The sequence below is a fragment of the Pecten maximus genome, chromosome 7 (assembly GCF_902652985.1).
Source record: "Pecten maximus chromosome 7, xPecMax1.1, whole genome shotgun sequence".
Taxonomy (NCBI): domain Eukaryota; kingdom Metazoa; phylum Mollusca; class Bivalvia; order Pectinida; family Pectinidae; genus Pecten; species Pecten maximus.
In genome coordinates, this window is record NC_047021.1 from 37,194,608 (window position 1) to 37,217,079 (window position 22,472).

The window sequence follows — 22,472 nt, forward strand, 5'->3', positions numbered from 1 at the left end:
ACTGATGCCGTCCTGAATCTACGATTACTGAGAACTGATCCGTTACGAAGTTATGACCGTTCAAAAAACGTCCAAAAATTTTCTATTTATAGATCTGTGACCTTGACCGTTGAACGTATGAACATAAAATTGCACCAAGATCGACAACTTGATATTGTCTATCATGTACTAAGATATGAACGTTCTATCTGCATTCGTTTTTGAGAGATTTTGTTCACAAAAAAAGTGTTAAGAATAATAATAATAATAAGAAGAAGAAGAAGAAAAAACATAACAATAACAATATGGATTTCCATCCGAAATGGAAATCCCTAATAATATACATATTTAAAAAAAATATTAATATTGATGTAAAATCCACGGGGGAAAGAAAGAAATGCCTATTGACATGATTGACCAAGTGTTATTATTTTTTGGGTCTGTCCGAAATCCGATATGGCCGCCATAAATGTACAATTGATTGATTCAATTCAATTCAATGCACAAATACAGAATAAAATAAATAAAAATAAATAAAACATAAAAGCATACAAATTTATTACCTGATTGTGAGTCTAAACAAAAACAAACAAACAAAAACATTGTAAAAACAGATAATTGCAGAAAATGATTGTTTGGAAATATATTTCTTGGAGTTATCTCTTTAGATATTGCAGTATCACTTTACAAATGGATATTAAACATTAAGCATGAAGTTTATTTAGAATTATTGTATTATTAGTATCATTTTTCAATTAGAACTTAAAACATTGTTGTTGTTGTTTTGTTAGGTTTTTTTAAATGACTGTCTTATGTTGTGTATGTCTATATGTTTTGTCTGTATGTGCTGTATTATTTGCATTGTGGCCCATACCAGCTGTTTGTCAGGGATTTCAATTGTGTGAGTTTAAGTTGTTGTTCTGAAGTGGTCTGGTAGGGCATTCCAGATTTTAGGTGTTTCTAACCGAAAAGCTTGGTTTGGTTTTATTTGTTTAACGTCCTATCAACAGCTAAGGTCATTTAAGGACGGCCTCCCGTACGTGCGATATGAATGCGGGTGGTGAGTGCGTATGTGTGTTTTGGGAGGCTGCGGTATGTTTGTGTTCAGTCTCCTTGTGATAGGCCGGAACGTTTGCCGATTTATAGTGCTACCTCACTGAAGCATACTGCCGAAAACACCCAGCAGGACACCCCACCCGGTCACCGAAAAGAGTGCTTGCCATATTTTGTTGTCCTAACATGTGGTATATATACAGTGTTGTGATATCTGAATGTGTATGCTTTTTCTGAGATATTGATTAAGTCATGTAAGTATGATGGCGTTTTTTGTTTGTGATTTTGAAGACTTTTATCGCAAAATTCCCGAGTCTCCTTATTCTGAGTGATGGTAATTCTGAACGGGCTAGTATTCCGTAAGTATCATACTGTGTGTCGTATATGAATCTGAGTGCTCTTTCCTGAATGTTTCCATTTTTGTGTGTGTTGGTTGCTCCGCAGAAGTGTCATACGAGGGGACAGAAATTGAAGTTTGAAAGGATAAAATAGTGATATATTGTGAGTTTACCTAGTCTGTTTAGGTGTTTGCCAATGCGTTTTGGTGTGTTAAGTTATCTTGATGCTTTTTTTTGCAGATACTTGCTACATTTGTGTGGAAATTTAGCTTGAAATCTAATGTAACCCCTAAAAGTTTAACTTCTGGTTCGCATTTTATAGTGTTATTTCCTATCAGAAAGGTGATGTTTTGTTTTTGTGTTTTGTTACCTTCTGTAATTGCTTGGAATTTGACTGGATTAGCCTTCATGTGGTTATCTGCGAACCAGTAAATAAGTGAGTTGCTGTCTGTTTGTAGTGCTATTTTTACTATTATAATATTGTCATCTGCTTAGTTGTATAGTTTGCAGTGTTGAATGAAGTGGAAGATGTCATTTATGAAGATGTTAAAGAGGATGGGACCTAAAACAGAACCTTGTTGGACTCCTTTGTTTGTTCCTAGTTTGACCTTCTGTTGTCTGTTTTTTAAATAGTTGTATAAGAGATCTGTGGCCGAACTTAAGAGTTCCATATTGTTTGAGTTTTAGAAGAAGATTGACAATCAAAAGCCTTTGAGAGATCCATAAGTATGCAACCTACACACTTATTCCACAGGCGCTTGCATAGAAAATGCGATTTAACAAAAAAAAAAAAAAAAAAAAAAATTGATATGACAGTGGTATGTGTAATCTGTTAAGCTCGACAGATTACACATACCACTGTCATATCAATTTTTATTTTTATTTTTTTGAAAATCGCATTTTCTATGCAAGCGCCTGTGACTAATTCTGGTCGAGTGCCAGTCTCCAGTCCTCGATGACCCGCAGCAATGCTGTCTGATATCCATATCCAGCTTTGAAAGCAGACGGGTACGGATGAAAGACACCATCAAAGAACTCACCGAGTTGGGAATGTATGGCTCTCTCAAAGACCCTGGAAAGTGCTGGGAGTATACGTACCGGTCTGTAGTTTCCCTTGTCAAGTGTACCGTTCTTTTTGTGTATGGACCTGACTGTTTTCAGTGTATCTGGGAATGTTGATGTGGTTAGAGAGAGATTTACAAGTGAAGTGACTGGTTTGATGATGTAGGGTTGAGTTAGCCTTAATAGTGTTGGTGATATGTTGTCATGGCCTGTAGCTTTTTTAGGATTAATTTTGTTGATTTGTTTGTTTATGAAGTTTTCATCTACAGGTTAAAAAAAATAAAAAAAAAAAAAAAAAAAAAAAAAACAAAGGGGAAAAAATATACGCAATCACCGCACCTACAAACCTCAATATTGAGGTCTTTTGCCCCATCGAACTTTCCTGAGAATACCAGAAATCAGACAACAGTTAAAAGTTTTAAAAGTGCTATAACACCACGTGAAAATAATCTTAATAATACCCCAGATTTCTTTAGTTACGGGACTCGACGCCTTAACATCATATTAACAAAACTTAGACACAATTGCAGCCAGTTAAAGTATGACCTGTGTCGTGTTAATCTTGTAGAATCTCCATCATGTGCTTGTGGTTACCCTTGTGAAAACTCTTTTCATTATTTTTTTCAATGTCCAAATTACACGAATATTAGACGTATAATGTTTGATCAACTCTTACATTATCAGCCTATAGCTATTCGTTTGCATTTATTGTTGCGTGGAAATGTAGACTTGACGACGGCTGAAAATGAATTCATTTTTCGAACAGTTCAAAATGTTATTCAATTTATTGACCGTTTCTAAATTCATACATTCGTGTGAACAGCTATATCTCTATGTTTATTCTAATTTTAACCTATGTCTCACTTAGAATATGTAATTTGATAATGTTTATATTGTAATATGTTCATATGATGATATGTTAATTCACCAGAATAATTAAATTCGAATGCGTGGCACACGGACAAGAAACCTAGGAAGGAAAAGCTTGACATAAGAGAATGTTCCATGGATTGTGTTTACTACGAACAATCGATAGGTGACATGTTTTGAATGTGTAGCTAGATAGTGCCAGGTATTATTTATTATTACTCTGGCTTAACAATTAATAATTTGTGTACATTATTCATGAACATTTAATTTAGTAAATTTATTAAAAGTAGCAATTTTCATCTTCTCACCCTGATATCTCTACATCTGTCCTTTTTCCTCCAAACTATTTGCTACCTTTCTATATAAATCAACAAATCATTTTGTGTCGTTATCACACTTTCTGTAACATATGTTTGTGGAGAGGGCTTTTCTAAGTTGTAATAACTTGTGCCCGATCCTTTGGTTTATAACAATAACATATTTTCAAATCAAATCAAATCGAACTTTAAGAAACCGTGCCGCTAATAAGTCCCCGACAGAAACCGAATATTGGCTTGTCCCGGCTCTATTTCCTTCACTTTTCCACATTGGCACTTCATACTTGGGGCATGGATGTACCTTTGATATGGAAATAGATTTAGACTGCAAAATTTAATATGGACTGGCAAGGGTATTTCTTAAACTGCAATACGGATGTCGAACTTTTTTACGGAAAAACTGGAACAATTTATAAAAGAAATTATTCCAAGTAAACTGATTAAACCACAACGGAAATCAGTAGACGGTAAATACAAAACTCCTCTTGATAAAAAAAAACACTGTCAAAAATTAAAAGAAAGGGCAAGTTATGGAGCAAATACTTAAGAACTTGGGATCAAGAGATACATGTATGCAAGGAATATTGCATAGCAAGGAACCAAGTAAAGATACCAACCAGAAAGGCTGTAAAATTGCATGAGAAGCAAATAGCGCAACAAGTAAAAGAAAACCCCAAACAATTCTGGCATTATGTAAAATCTAAAACCTCAACAAAGGCAAACATTTCTAATCTTTACAATGATCCAAACAAGACAGACTGTATCTGATATAGAAAAGGCTAGTGTTCTCGCGGGCTACTTTCGAACGGTGTTTACCAGAGCATTAAACGAAGCAATGGAACCTATTATCAGGCTCAATATTACTCCAGAAAAAGTCAGAACAAAACTATCGAAGTTGAAAACTTTAAAATCTCCAAGACCAGGCATGATTCATCCAAGAGTTTTAAACGAAACATGCGATGTCATATATACAGCTATCATTGATATTCCAAACATAATTTAAGTACCGAAAAATTACCAGAGCAAATGAATAAAGGAGGACGTGTCGATGTAATTTATTGTGATTTTAAGAAGGCGTTCGATAAATTCCTCATCAACGCCGTATCTATAAAGCAATATACGGAATCTCTGGGACGTTTTCTTTTGGGATATCGAACTTTTTGCTCGAAAGAAAACAGAGGGTCGTCGTAAATGGGGCAAAGTTTTAATGGACCATGTAATAAGCGGTATACCACAAGGATCGGTTTTAGGGCCACTTTTATTTGTTATTTATATAAATGACATGCCGGAAGTCACAAGTCCCGGAACGAATACATTCCTTTTCGCGGACTATACAAATACATTTAGGGCAATCAATGAAGAGGAAGACTGTCAGATTTTACAGCAAGACATATTTGCTCTACAAAAGTGGTCCGAAGACTGGCAACTCCGTTTTCATCCAGAAAAGTGCAAAATGATGCGCTTGGGGAATTCAAATACAGATCAAATTAATTACAACCTTAAGGAAGATGCAGGAATGCTAGAATTTGTGAACTTCGAAAAATATATCGGCATCACAATAGACAATAAATTATCATTTAATAAACATACATGTGAAAATGTTAATAACGCTAGCTCTATAATGGGAATTTTACGGAGAACAATAGAATATAGTATCCTGCATAGTTTTAAGTTGTTGTACACAGCTTTGGTTAGACCACATATCGAGTACGTGAATCAAGTTTGAAACCTATATCTCGAAAAACACATAAAAACAATAGAAAATGCCAACATCCAGCAACAAAATAAATACCTTAGCTGAAGGCTTACCATATTCCACAAGAATACAAAAACTGAATCTACCAACACTAGCATATTCAGGAGATCACATGGCGATATTATAGAGGTCCCCAAAATACTATCTGGGAAATATGATTGTGAAGTGTCAGATATTTTTAAAACCAGGGATGGTTTCAGGACCTCAAGATCTCTAAAAAAACCTTTCAAGATTAAATGTTAGAAAATATTCATTCGTTTACACAAAGAAATGTCGATGTATGGAACACTCAGCTTTTTGAACGCTTCAGGAACGGTCATCGCATTAATTGTCCCATTTCGAGTTTCTACTTCCGGTTTTTAAAGATGGTAGTCATTTTGGCGGCAAAAAAATGGGCGGGGTGCTTGAATGAAAATATTGTAAATAATTTATTCATCAAGTTTCAATTGAATAATTTTCATATCTATATAAAAGTCGTTCTCTCATGTGATAACAATTTTATTGGACTTCTACTCTTTCCTTTCACAGAACTAATCCGTAAAATTTCTCTCTTTGCCATTTTTGACAAACTTCTCGGTAACGTGCTTTATGTGTCACATTTGTTTACCCCTCTTATTTTGTTTCTAAACATACTATAATGTGTAGACTATCATGTATGAGTCTTCATATTAGTCTGAGAGTATAAAACATTCACTGATAAAAGTATTAATCAAATATATCATGGGTATCTGTTCAATAGTCTAATTTGACCCTCGGTACTGGTATTAAATCGGCCTCGTGCAAAAGAACAGCGGTCGGTCGATTACCTGTACCTCGTGTCAAATATTCTGGACTTTTGCACAGACACCCATGATATACTTGTTTTATTACATAATCACTAAAACACACTTAGAATGGCAAAAAATTCGACTTTCCTGTAGGCACCATGACTGCCGTCTGGCAGTGTTGACATCTGAGTGACGTAAACGCTTGAAAGGGTAGGATGACATTCCGAAACGTCACAGGTGTTCGATAGTTCGCACGTGACTAAATTTCAAAGCGTCACAGGCGTTCAATAGTTCCCACATGACCGTGCAATAGTCATTTTAGCTGTGCATTAGTTCACCATACTCTCTCTCTCCTGATGGAACTCTATCAAACAAGGATAAAATGATGCATACTTCCGTTTAGTACCGCAAATATACTGGTGATTTCTAATGTGTTTTTTTGTATTGTTAATAATTATGTCTATACCGCAAGCATCAAAGTACACCCATTTGATTATGTAAATGAAGTGTTATGTCAGAGGTACACTGTATATCCTTTTCTTAATATACGCTTAGAGCGTTAAACACTGATAAAAACCTTGAAACACTTGTGAACTATGCACAAACATTTATAACAAATTATTGAGATCAGATTGTTGAATATTTAAAAATGACCAAACCAACGAATTCAGTAATCCCATCAGTAATATTTCCTGCATCTACGTGACCATACGTTGATGCGTCATCAATCATCAGAACCCAAAAAAAAATAATTCTGATCATTTTAAATTTCCAATTAGTCAACCAGAGAGTTTAACAAATGTTGTTTCAAGCAATGTTCGCAAATGGAGTTTGAAAAATGTGTTTTTCCAAACCTTGAAATATTGAATGTGTACAATATGCAGAAATGGTGATGTCGAGATATTTCTGCCTTCCTTGGGGCGGATACAAACACACATGTACCATTACACAAGTTACACACGTGTGGTGAGTGCCAGACCGAAATCACATACTGTAACACATGAAATGTTCGCGTGTATTTTTTTCGTGGTTTGGAGCTATCAAATTACTTCGTGGATACAGATTTTCGCGGTTAGCCTATAAAACAATAACATAACATCAATACATACAACAAAATTTGTTATATTTGTATTCGCGGTTTCAAAGCAACCACGAAAATAACGAACGTTTTTTTTTTTCACAACGAACATTTTCTGCTATTGTAGAATCTGCGATGCAGAAGTAGACAAATATTGCTTGAGATTATTTCATCGTCACTCGTTTCTCTTAAGAACATTTCTTATCTATTACATGTACTTAATGTTGATACATGATTAATACTCGTCAATTTTCATAGTTCGCATCAGTCACAGATATCTCAGATTTTGGTGTTTATGTTATTATTTTGGGAACAGAACATAAAAAAAAACCCATTTCTTTCCAGTTTGAATTTAGGGCAGAAAAATCTCCAACTTCGAAGGAGATAAAAAGCCAAGAATAATTTTTTTTCACTCATACTCTCAAACTGAGAACATATCCTTTTAGTCGCCCATACCATGTTTTGATTTAAATGAATACTATAGGGGCAGTTTCACAATATAGTACCATATATATATATTGGAATAGAGAGATGAGCTAGACTCTTTCTTGCCATCACTGGTTGTGACGCTTGTATCTGGATGGATAAGGGGCCGCGTTGGCCGAGTGGTTAAGGTGTCCCGACACTTTAACACAAGCCCTCCACCTCTGGGTTGCGAGTTCGAAACCTACGTGGGGCAGTTGCCAGGTACTGACCGTAGGCGGGTGGTTTTTCTCCGGGTACTCCGGCTTTCCTCCACCTCCAAACATGGCACGTCCTTAAATGACCCTGGCTGTTAATAGGACGTTAAACAAATACAAACCAAACAAAAAACAGTATCTGGATTACTGGCTTAAGGTAAAAAAAAAATTAAAAAATGAAATTCACTTATATCATACTGTGACCAAATGGTTTGATAAACAACAAGGGGATTATGATAGAACACACTTTTTCAACTCTAATCAATGTCAATCAATCCCTAATGCCCGTGTTGACTTTCCTCTTTCTGAGTTTAAACGTCTTCTAATAGTACCCATCCCCTCTCTAGCTCCCCCTCTTCCCGAGCACTTTCTGGTGGTATCCATTCTCTTGTTATTAATCTCCAAGTATGCATTTGATAAATTTGACGAAGGTCTTTCCACCGAAAACAAATTCAAGCCACCGATGTTGCCAGCGCAACCGGAAGTCCGTAAAGTAAAAAAAAAATAATAGTACTTCGAAATTCCTATTTAAACCCGGAAGAATTAAGATTGAGGAAGTTGAAAAGTCTGGTAATTGATATAACGTCAATATGACAGGTGTCCGTATCATTCTATATTTACACGTTCTGAATTTAATTTTGAGTTGCTAATGTGTTTGTCTCGGGAATTGCTTACTGGGGTTATGACGTCATCATGTTTGCTATATGTGGCTGTCAATAAGTCTTCTAGTGTCATTTAACTTCACCTAAATGGACTTGAATGTTCCTTTACTTTTCATCTTGAATTGAGTAAGATATTTCAAATAACTTATCATTCGTAAAACGAAATACGGATGACCATGATTTACAATAAAATTATTTGGAAGTACAAAGCTATAACTTAGTAAATGTACATACAGTAAGACTTACATAAAGGCAAGAAGGGATTCCGTCAGAAGATTGTCTGTGTTCGGGGGGGGGGGGGGGGGGGGGGGGGGGGACAGAGAAAGGAGACCGTCACAAGGTTTTCTGTCACAGAGAAGAGGGAGAGAAAGAAAGTAGATACTATGAGAAAAACTAGAAAGAGGAAAGTCAACATGGGCGAGATTGATTGACATTAACTAGAGCTGGAACTTGCTGTACCAAAGATAGGGTTTCAGAATACATTTTTCTTCTGCTCGACCTCATAGTTTCAGAGTTGTTTAGTAAATCCCATACTTTGAAAACATCCTTCCAAAATAAATCTAGACAGTTGGATATATTCCATTCCACAGTTATTCAACTTATTCAAATCTAAATTTATGATCAAATTTTTGGGGGAAAAAACAGAAGACCATTGAACATTACCGGATTATTTTCGCAATTTTTGAGACACCATTTGCTAAATTACAATGGAAAGTAACCCTGATTTAATTTATAGCTATCGTATCGTAATATATATGCAGTTGGGCAAGACCTAGACTACTTTCGTTTTACAGTTTACGGATATGGTCATATAAATAATTCATCTTCTCGACATTAGTCGAATTACTTCACGGGATAGTTCTATTAAGTATATTTGTACTTCTCATGTACAGGGTGCATCTTTGTTTAAAATTTACTGGTCTGCAGGTGTGATCTGGCTACTCTCAGCAGACCCTGACCCCAGGGTCACGTTACTATCGTATCCCTTTGTAAACACTTCATAATAAATGTTACTTCAACTTCCTACCTTCTGAAAGAGACGTGTATATGATATACCATATTTACGTGGATGGATACTTCAGCATTTTAAATACTTTAATATATAAATACTTATAACCGGTAAGCTTGTAATAATAATAATAAGAAGAAAAAACATAACAATAACAATAGTGATTTCCATCCGAAATGGAAATCCCTAATTACACACGTGTGGTGAGTGCCAGACCGAAATCACATACTGTACCACATGAAATGTTCGCGTGTATTTTTTTCGTGGTTTGGAGCTATCAAATTACTTCGTGGATACAGATTTTCGCGGTTAGCCTATATAACAATAACATAACATCAATACATACAACAAAATGTTATATTTATATATTCGTGGTTTCATAGCAACCACGAAAATAACGAACGTTTTTTTCACAACGAACATTTTCTGCTATTGTAGAATGTGCGATGCAGAAGTAGACAAATATTGCTTGAGATTATTTCATCGTCACTCGTTTCTCTTAAGAACATTTCTTATCGATTACATGTACTTAATGTTGATACATGATTAATACTCGTCAATATTCATAGTTCGCATCAGTCACACATATCTTAGATTTTGGTGTTTATGCTATTATTTTGGGAACAGAACATAAAAAAAAATTCTTTCCAGTTTGAATTTAGGACAGAGAAATCTCCAACTTCGAAGGAGATAAAAAGCCAAGAATAATTTTTTTTCATTCATACCCTCAAACTGAGAACATATCCTTTTAGTCGCCCATACCATGTTTTGATTTAATTGAATACTATAGGGGCAGTTTCACAATATAGTACCATATATATATATTGGCATAGAGAGATGAGCTAGACTCTTTTTTGCCATCACTGGTTGTGACGCTTGTATCTGGATGGATAAGGGGCCGCGTTGGCCGAGTGGTTAAGGTGTCCCAACACTTTAACACTAGCCCTCCACCTCTGGGTTGCGAGTTCGAAACCTATGTGGGGCAGTTGCCAGGTACTGACCGTAGGCGGGTGGTTTTTCTCCGGATACTCCGGCTTTCCTCCACCTCCAAACCTGGCACGTCCTTAAATGACCCTGGCTGTTAATAGGACGTTAAACAAAAAACAAACCAAACAAAAAACTGTATCTGGATAATTGGCTAAAGGTAAAAAAAAAAAATTAAAAAATGAAATTCACTTATATCATACTGTGACCAAATGGTTTTATAAACAACAAGGGGATTGTGATAGAACACACTTTTTTCAACTCTAATCAATGTCAATCAATCCCTCATGCCCATGTTGACTTTCCTGTTTCTGAGTTTAAACGTCTTCTAATAGTATCCATCCCCTCCTCTCTGTCTCCCCCTCTTCCCGAGCACTTTCTGGTGGTATCCCTTCTCTTCTCTTGTTATTAATCTCCAAGTATGCATTTGATAAATTTGACGAAGGTCTTTCCACCGAAAACAAATTCAAGCCACCGATGTCGCCAGCGCAACCGGAAGTCCGTAAAGTAAAAAAAAAATAAGAGTACTTCGAAATTCCTATTTAAACCCGGAAGAATTAAGATTGAGGAAGTTGAAAAGTCTGGTAATTGATATAACGTGAATATGACAGGTGTCCGTATCATTCTATATTTACACGTTCTGAATTTAATTTTGAGTTGCTAATGTGTTTGTCTCGGGAATTGCTTACTGGGGTTATGACGTCATCATGTTTGCTATATGTGTCTGTCAATAAGTCTTCTAGTGTAATTTAACTTCACCTAAATGGACTTGAATGTTCCTTTACTTTTCATCTTGAATTGAGTAAGATATTTCAAATAACTTATCATTCGTAAAACGAAATACGGATGACCATGATTTACAATAAAATTATTTGGAAGTACAAAGCTATAACTTATTAAATGTACATACAGTAAGACTTACCTAATACGAGAGGCTTGATAATACGAATTAATGTTAAGGACAAAATATCTTCAAATCCCCGACTTCGGCTTAACATTATATTATTTATTTCAAAAGTTTCTTTCAAATCTGAAATCGGAAAAACGCCATCTATTCCCTCTGGCCCTGTGGAATTTGTTTTAAACACATTTTTTTTTTGTTTTAGTATCAATTTATGGTCATCCGTATATTCGTTTTACAAATGATAAAGTATTTGAAATATCTTACAAAATTCAAGATGGAAAAAGATATCGTAAACAATTCAGGTAAAATTCCTTTTCACTAGAATACTTATTGACAGACACCAGTGGCAAACATGATAAGATCATAACCCCAGTAATCGATACAAAGACATTAGCAATTCAAAACTAAATTCAGAAAGTGTAATATACTAGGATACAACACATCTGTCATATTAACTGCCTCTAGTGAATAACAGTGAATAACAGATATAATGCACACAGAGAAGAGGGAGAGAAAGAACGTAGATACTATGAGAAAAATCAGAAAGAGGAAAGTCAACATGGGCGAGATTGATTGACATTAACTAGAGCTGGAATTTGCTGTACCAAAGATGGGGTTTCAGAATACATTTTTCTGCTCGACCTCATAGTTTCAGAGTTGCTAAGTAAATCCCATACTTTGAAAATATCCTTCCAAAATAGACAGTTGGATATATTCCATTCCACAGTTATTCAACTTATTTAAATCAATAGCTGATCATGAACTGGGGATCAAATCCCACTTGCCCGATGACCAAACTCGTCTGGTCGTCCAATTTCACTTTAAGGGAATGGACGATGAAAATGTATACGTCAATCATTTTAATTCCACCAGCTATATATCCTTGAATTACAACATCTGATTTAATGTTATGGCATTTACCAAACAATAAAGCGTATAACTGAGTGATATATTTTTCTAGTGGGTTTGGCAATGTCATGGATAAATAACTGAGTTGTGAAACAATGATAAAAAGCGTTTCACTTTGAAATAAAAAAAACCCATATCATTTTTGAAATGGTTTGGAGATGTTTCCTGTAATAAATAGATATCTTCCGGTCACTGTTTCTAAGGAAGTGGCTGACTTCCGGTATTATCAATACTCATTGGCTCCGGATTGAGTGGTTTGGTATTTGTTTATGTGCACTTTCATCGTGTTGTGAGGATATAGAGACATTTTTAGAATACTTTGTTTAAAGTGCGTGAGATAGGGAGAGTGTATAGTTGTATTGTAAATATATACGTACGTTATGCATATTGTTCTTCATTGTAAATAAACATAATCATATTTGTGTTATCATTTTTTCAGTCTTCTTTCCCCGTAATAACAACCGACGCTTGGTCCACGTTAACACTTACTATATATACATTGTGTTTTATTGGTATTGATATTTTAAACCAGACATTTTTGCATGATAATTCAATTTAAAAATAGATTCACTGGGTGACCTCTCTGTCTCAACAAGCAAGACCTAGCTGTAAAGAATATAAATGATCACCACATTAACGGTATTGATATTGGAAATGTACCAGTTCTAAATGTGCAGTATGCGGACGACACTGGGTTGATACTTGATGAGACAGAGAGGTCACCCAGTGAATCTATTTTTACGGGTGCCGTAGCTCGTGAGTTCGAGGCCCGGTCAGGGCACGAGTCATAAAATTAAAGTTGTCTTCCTTCGTCAGTTGTGTTACTATGGTATATAACAAATAATAAGCACAGTGTATACTATGCGTTATGTGTCGGTGATCGGAAGGTAAAGATTTGAATTCCCCGTCGCAGTTGTACTGGGATGAATATATAAACACTTCTTTTTTTTAAGTTTCAAGTTTTTGTTTTTGTTTTTTGTTTTGTTTTTTGTTCTTTTTCTTTTCTTTCTTTGTTTATTTGTTTAAAGTTGTTTTTTTTTTTTTTTTTTTGGTTGTTTGTTTTTGTTTGCTTTTGTTTTTTTCGTTTGTTTGTTTGTTTGTTTGTTTTTTTACAACGAATGTGTGGACAAGTCTGTTATTGTCAGCATTGTCTGTTATCTCCCATATCGCATTGAAAACCTTTTGATTTAGAGTTATCTTTCTTAGCCTAGAGAAATTACTCCACGCTTATCTTGCTCTGTAGTCTTTAAATGATTGAATGACGACCGATATCGGCTATAACCAAATATATTTCATTGAAGTGCTGCTCCAACGGAGTCTATAAACAAACATGGGCGGGGCAGGTGTTTTCTGGAATGTAAAAATCCAATTTAATGGCAATTTTTCCTGATTCGTGTATATAGACGACTGGAATGATTTAACTGCAATCCCTCGGTAAACAATGCGACATCCAAACTACGTCATCACGGATAAATGGAACAGGTGTCGTTGTATTTGAAGAATTAAGGTATAAACCGGACTCCCTGGGTACCATGGAACAATGTACATTAAAGATTATAACTGGAGCGAATATCGGTGATACACCGTATAATGTTACCATAATACCCTTTATAAATGTGTAGGCTTGATTAAACGAAAATACCCTCTGATATTTATTTGTATATAACAAATGTTTAGCTGATATTTTTTAACTTTCTGCACTCAGTTCTAAAAACTGAATACTACCAATCAATAATTAATTATGAAGCTTGTATGAAATTTTAATTATATTACCGTAATTGTCATTTTAAATCCCTAAAAATACCACTTATTTTGCATTTTAATACGGTATTCGAAAGAGAGAGAGAGAGAGAGAGAGAGAGAGAGAGAGAGAGAGAGAGGGAGAGAGAGAGAGAGAGAGAGAGAGAGAGAGAGAGAGAGACAGACAGACAGACAGACAGACAGACAGACAGACAGCATCAGGCCCAGAATGCACTGATAATAAATCAATCCTATAGATATTTACTGATCAGTGGTATCATTTTACCATCAGTACAAATCTGGGTGGTATGAATTTTAGTAATATCGCTAATTTTATATCAGGTTTTATATGTGCAAACGAAAAATCAAAGAGGCAATGTGACTAATTCTACCCTTTCTAGTGTGCGAAATCAACCATAATTTGGTAGCTGTAGTTTACCAATTCAAACGCATTTTGTTAATACTGCTTTCCGAATTCAAAATATTTGATACCTGAATCCGTTAATTGTATTTATGCAAACAGATGTATCAGAGTCATACTGAAAACTGAATATCTAAAGTACTACAAACGTCTATTGAAGAAAGAAACTATTTGTTTAGTTGAACAAATGCCCCAGGTATGAAGTACCAGTGTTAAGCAGTTTAGGAGATAGAGCCCGCACAAAGTTATTTTTTTATGTAGGTCAAAGGTCACAATGTAGGTCAGAGTGACCTAATTTTGGTACGCTAAACAATGCCTTATTTAGGTGAACCCATGCCCCAAGTATAAAGTGACAGTATTCAGAAGTGTAAGAGATAGATCCCAGACAATTTTTTTTCCTTTTATGTAGGTCAAATGTCATAATGTAGGTCAAAGTGACCTACTTTTGGTACGCGACAAACCGCCTCATTTAGATAAAAAGAAATATTCATAGATTTTATTTTGACAAAAGTAGGAAATTACATTCCTTTGGCAGTCAGCTCTGTAATATATAATATAATAAAACTGAAACATTCACAGTTCGATTTCTTCTTTAAAACAATATTTCTGCGGTTGATTTTTCCAATGTTCGTCTGACTTTCGCCTAGCTATGCCATTGACTGTTTCCTCAAAAATAAAAGTAAATTGATGTTGAGAAAACATTGATATTGGTCAATATACTATACTGCTTAAATAAATTCAACACTAAATTCCTACCTATATCATACAACTAGAATTTAGAAAAAAATAGCGCCCTCAGAAAGATCTGTAACATTCATTCAAGATTTAAGTGAAATCATTCCATTCCAAATTAATCAATTTTATCAAATTTATGCTGATGCACTGTAAATAGACTAATTTAGGATTTTTAAAACATTTTTGATACTTTACAAAAACTATTTAATTTCCAATGTTAAGTGTATTGCGTCATTTTTTTGTGACATAGTATTGCATCAGGCTTTAAACTACAACACTTATTCGCTTCAAGCTATTAAACAATACTCCATTAAGCAATTATTGCATAATGATATACCCATCGGTACTTAGCCTTGATTATTTTTCAATAATTTCTATTGTTGGAAATTGCCCACGTGGATTTCCGGGTTCTTTGTCCCATATGTTACTGGACGACTCCTGGAAGAAAAAAGCAACAGCATGGCGCAGTGTTTCTTCATCAATGATGCGGGTTAGAAGGTATATATTACTAAATTGATATTCAAATGTTCTCCCTTTACAAAAGAAGTAAATAGATAAAAAAAAAAAGGAAAGGTTTTGTTTGGAAGAGGTCAATGTTCCATAACTGAAGGCGATTCTGAGTTCATATTTTTTTTATTTTTTTTTTTTTTTTTTTGGAAAATTGCCCGGATATTCTAAATGACGAAAAAACCCTCCACATTCGTCGCTGTGATACCCAGAGGTTACCAGAAGAACCGTTTGAAATTTTACCTAAACGAAGTTTAGTGTGTCAGACCTAAGGTTTATGTTGCACGAGGTATCATGATTCTATCACGTGCATATATTACATAATCTTTAGTCTCCCGTCATAACTCCACTTAAGGAATTGATTTGGCTTTGTCTATCTTCACTGCAACGCAGGAATTCAATCAAAACAGGTATTTAAACAGGCGGGAGGGCACAAGGAAATGCCAACAACAACTCTGCATTCTGCATTACGTCACCTCCGAAACGATATCGTATCGATCGAAGTAGGTTGGGCCCATAAAGAAGGCTTAACCTTCCGTTTACAATCTCTTGAATCCCCAAAAGGTACATCCGATAATTTTTCAATCAAACAGCTCTGGGTTTCATTGGACCAGACGAACGGCTGATTTTATGACGTCATGTCACGTTCCAAAATGTTTGCATAAATCTTATGAATTGTCTTTCAGGAATTTAGATCTCTCGATATCGCTGATGTATACAAATTTATGCAATAAGCTGATCTTCAGCCACGGGTAGGGACTTTAAGCAAATATTTGCAGATCCTTCAAGACTCATATGTCAATATATTAAGTTATGTATGGCGTAAAGTGGCATTCTCTGAATGATTCGAAGGAGAACATGTCAACAACATTTATCAATGAATGTGATCACTCAAAAATCTCCGGTCAATATTTCCAATCAGTAACAGAAAAGTTTAGCATCCAAAAATAAATATATACAGCGAGTTAGTGTTTTACTAACTGTGTAAGAGTTATGGCCCTTCTTACGTTTTCGTTTTATGATTATTTAATATTATGTTAACACTTGTTGTATGTTTCATTTATATAATTTGAAATATCAGTGATTATGATAGAATCTTTTGACTGCTCCAAACACTATATATATATATCAAAGTGCATTAATTAATCTTTAGTGACATTTAATCCCCCACAGGGAGTATTCCTTAAATAGTATGAATATTTAACATCAAGCGTTATAAAAACAAGTATTTGGAAAATTATCCCTGATCATCAACCACCTTATAGATATGTGGTATTACAAAATGTCACAGACACTCAAACTGCAACGCGTATGCAACAGCTGAATTGTATAGATATATACAGTACGCTGTACGATGTGGCGCAGCGGTATAAGCTGCGGGTATTTCTGGCTAGGCGATTGGGTGCCGTAGATCGTGAGTTCGAGGCCCGGTCAGGGCACGAGTCAAAAAGTTGTCTTCCTTCGTCATTTGTGTTACTATGTCATAGATCTATTTATTAGCACAATGTATCATATACACTATGTGTTGGTGATCCGAAGATATAGATTTGAATTTCCTGTCGTAGTTGTACCTAGAGAAATATACATAATATATGTACAATTCGTATCCATGTATGTAAATACAATGCGATCTAGGTATATATCATCTTATAGATGACTTCCAAAATGATCATGTCAGGGTATCGGGCCGACCATCACTGCGCCATTGAAACGTTGTTTTTTTTTAAGAGCTGTGGGTATTTCTGGCTAGGCGATTGGGTGCCGTAGATCGTGAGTTCGAGGCCCGGTCAGGGCACGAGTCAAAAAGTTGTCTTCCTTCGTCATTTGTGTTACTATGTCATATATATATATATATATACAGATACATGTATAAACGTATATATAGTATAACACAGTAACACGAAGGAAGACAACTTTTTGACTCGTGCCCTGGCCGGACCCCGAACTCACAATCTAAGGCACCTTATTGCCTAGCCAAAAATACTCGCCACTGCGCAACATCCACGTTCATTCATATAAAATTTCATTTAAAAAATATACAAGTGTTGTCATCAGTTTCAAGGTTTTATTTATATCACTCTGACACACTAACGTGTGTAACAAGAGGTCTCATATATATAATAACAATGATACATGGCGTACAGTTATACAATCTTACAATATTCTATACAATAGTTTTCAGTTCGAAGTATTAATGAATATTTACTAATGTTTCCATTCCATGCGTATGCATGGTACTTCCGGAACAGAACACACTTGATCACTTAAAGTTACATTAAAGAGTTTAAAATCTAGCTTTTAACACACATCACAACTTTTAATAAATAATACATATACTGAAGTCTTAATTTTAAATAAAAAATGAATTTTTTTTCTGTCATGATATTGTAGAATCGAAAAATTAAAGTTTTATTGCGAAAAGGTGGGAGATAATTGAGTGATCATCATTGTCAAACTATATATCTGAAGAATTGGCTACAGCATTAGCTAGACACAAAAAACACTTTTTACATACTTGAGGCTTTTAGTTATACATACATGTTGAAGTTAGAATGATCATTTCCTTCCAGGTTCATGAAACACTCGCTATTTTTTTTTATATGTAAACCACAATGTCGTCAAGGAATATGTTTTATATATTATTTGTGGTGTTATCTCCAGAGTGGTTTAGATTCTTGTATACACTATACAGCCATGTACGTAAATGAAAGAATTCAAAATATTCAAACGAAAAAAATATGTAATTCAAATACTTTCAAGCTGACTAACATTTACGGGCAGTAATCTAACATGTGGTTTTATTTCTTTGAATCTGACGGAAGAATTTTGGTGAGTAATTTACAAATGTGGACGACAAATTCAATGGCAGGTAAGAAAATATCAAAAATATCGATACGATTAGATGTTTAAAATACCTGGTTGTTATAGGTCGAAAACAAACGTTGACACATGTGGCTACATATGGATCATTTAAAACTTAACGCAGGTGTTATCTATCACTTTATATTTTCACACATTTGAACCTTTTTTCTTTCGAAGGATGTACAATCCTCAAATACACAGTAACTACAAACTGTTAGGTGAAGAGTTTAACTATAAGCATGTATTAAACTATTATTGTTTGTCTGCTTTATTTTAACGGCAATTCTAATCGGATTCTTTATTTGAGTTGGGGGAATTTCGCTGTAAATGTGAAAATATATCTTCTTTTTTATTATTTGTTTGCACTCATATTATCGATTATGAGCTAGAATTACGATTTCATTTACATCTAGGAATTATCCACCGTTAAAACAATACATTATGAACACATATTGTTTTGAATATATATATATATATGATTCATATTACTGAATCACAACATGATAAGGGCAAGACGAACTATCCTTTAGTAACACATATCTAAAATGATATCACAATACAATACAATACAATACAATTACAATTACAATTACAATATAATTACAATACAATATAATTACAATACAATACAATATAATACAATACAATACAATACAATACAATTACAATACAATATAATTACAATACAATACAATACAATACAACTACAATACAATACAATACAATACAACTACAATACAATACAATTACAATACAATATAATTACAATACAATACAATACATTTCAATACAGTACAGTACAATACATTTGGTTTGTTTGGTTTGTTTTTGTTTAACGTCCTATTAACAGCCAGGGTCATTTAAGGACATGCCGGGTTTTGGAGGTGGAGGAAAGCCGGAAAACCGGCTTGCGAAAAACCACCGGCCTATGGTCAGTACCAGGCAACTGCCCCACGTAGGTTTCGAACTCGCAACCCAGTGGTGGAAGGCTAGTGATAAAGTGTCGGTACACCTTAACCACTCGGCCACCGCGGCCCCCCAGTACAATACAATACAATACAATACAATACAATACAATACAATACAATACGGTACATTGCAAGTGTAAACTTTTTCATTTTACAACCATTGCGTTACAAGTTATATCAACTTATATTAATCACGCTTGTTGGCCAAGATGGCACCGCACGAGGGCTCTGCCTGTGAGAGGAAGCCGGAGTACCCGTTGAAAACCCACGTGGTCGGGCAGGTGATCCTATACCTTTTCACGTGCGATCGGGGATTCGAACCTCGGCCGCCTTAGTGAAAGTCAAATGGGTTACCACTGTGCCGCCCGACCTCCAAAAATACAATGCAATACAAATACAAGACAATAACGTAAACAATAATACAATACAAAATTGTTTATTTCAGTGTCACAATAATATATCTGTAAAGACAAATATGAAATAAATAACCGGGACAATTTTTTAACAACATATGGTAAACATATATACACTGTGTAATGTAAGTCTGTATGATAGGTATTTAAAGGATACAGGCCAGAAAGCAGGTGAGTAAGATAGCCCCTACCTTGCCAGCTTTAAAAAAAACTTAATGAAATGGAATAGAGTACTAATAGTTTCAGATCCCTGACATAAAACATATCATTAATATTAAAATACATTTTGTTATATTGGTTATTCGTGGTATTCAGACGATTTGCAAGTGGTATTTATACATTCTCAGAAGTCGTTAAAATATAAATGTACATGTGTATCGAAGTTTTCAAAACCTGAAAAATAATAATTGATATAGCTAACATCATTAAATATAGAATGCATAATTTCTTTATAAATTGAGGGGAGGGGTCATTATTTTCAAATTTAACGAAGGGATATGTCATTATTTGATTCTCGCGGCAAGAAAGCAGTAAAAAGTACATGCTTACACTTAAATTAAGAAAGTAATGGTCAGCCATCACTTCCAATGGACAGGGTTTACCATAAACTCCCACACAGATAAATATATGTATTCATTAAATCAGAATACAAATTTCTCCCTTTATGCAGTTATTTAGATTAATGTATGTATAACATGTGCGCTCCTGTACTCGAATCACGGGTTTAGCGTATCTGCTGCATACAGAGTATACCTTCTTATAAAATGTAGAAATGTAAGAAATAGTAAGTTATGATATATATGTTATGAGTCCCTTCAAGTTTATTGCGTTCAACTTACAGCACCGTCATTTTCATCAAACACTCCTAGGAACATATTTTAATTAGTTATAATTTGTACATGTTGAAAATAATTAGATAGTAAAGCAACTGAATTAAGAGAGGCTTGATCAATAATGTGAGGTGTATTGATACAACAGGGATTAGTGACGGCATGATTAATGAACTAGCGATGCCGGATTACGGAAGAGCTGGATTAACAGTGAGACAACACGATAAGTGGTAAATGGATAGTAAAAACAACAGGATTAGTGATGGCGGGATAATGAGACAACTGGATTAGTGATAGTGGGATAGAGCGACAGCAGGATTAGTGATGGCGTGATAATGAGACAACAGGATTAGTGATGGCGGGATAGAGTGACAACTGGATTAGTGATGGTGGGATAATGAGGCAACAGGATTAGTGATGGCGGGAAAGTGAGGCAACATGATTAGTGGTGACAGGAAAATGAGGCAACAGGATTAGTGATGGTGGGATATAGTGACAACAGGATTAGTGATGGCGGGATATAGTGTCAACATGATCAGTGGTGACAGGATAGAGTGACAATCGGATTAGTGATGGCGGGAAAGTGAGGCAACATGATTAGTGATGGCGGGATAGAGTGACAACAGGATTAGTGATGGCGGGATATAGTGACAACAGGATTAGTGATGGCGGGATATAGTGACAACAGGATTAGTGATGGCGGGATAGAGTGACAACTGGATTACTGATGGTGGGATAGAGTGTCAACAGGATTAGTGATGGCGGGATAGAGTGACAACTGGATTAGTGATGGCGGGATAGAGTGTCAACTGGATTAGTGATGGCGGGATAGAGTGTCAACAGGATTAGTGATGGTGGGATAGAGTGACAACATGATTAGTGATAGCGGGATAGAGTGACAACATGATTAGTGATAGCGGGATAGAGTGACAACATGATTAGTGGTGACAGGAAAGTGAGGCAACATGATTATAGATGGCGGGATGGTGAGAAAACCGAATTTGTGATAGATGATAAGAAAACAACAGGATTAGTTGTGGTTGGATAATAGGACAACATGATTAGTGATGGCGGGATAGTGAAGCAACAGGATTTGTGTTGGGTGAGAAGGAGACAACAGAAATAGTGGCGGATGAAAAAAAGTGAGTGAGACAACAGGCATGGGTGTGACTGGGTTTTTCATGTCATGTTGTAGAAGTGTTAATTTGATTTACAAACTTGTATAGACTTATATGTACCGCTATATCCTGCGTATTATTTTATCTGTAACTAGCTCTGTATGATGCTATCAGAATATGAAGGATTTTATATTCACTTAGACCAATGTGTGGCACAGTTAAAGCATCAACATGATTTTACATTAAATTCTTGATTTAATTTCTATTGAAAATAACAAAATGGGAAAAAAAACATACCCCCTTCTTTATCACGGCATGTTGTACTTTTCGATTTTTAATGAAAATCGATACTCGCGTTATCGCAAAATGTTAAATGAACCCGAAAACAGTATGCAGACCCCACAGACGCTATCCGAATTTCAAATTAGAATGTAATTTAAACAAGGGATTAGGTAACGAATGCATTTTGATTAATATTTTAACTGAATAGAGCCCAAATGGGTCCAATAG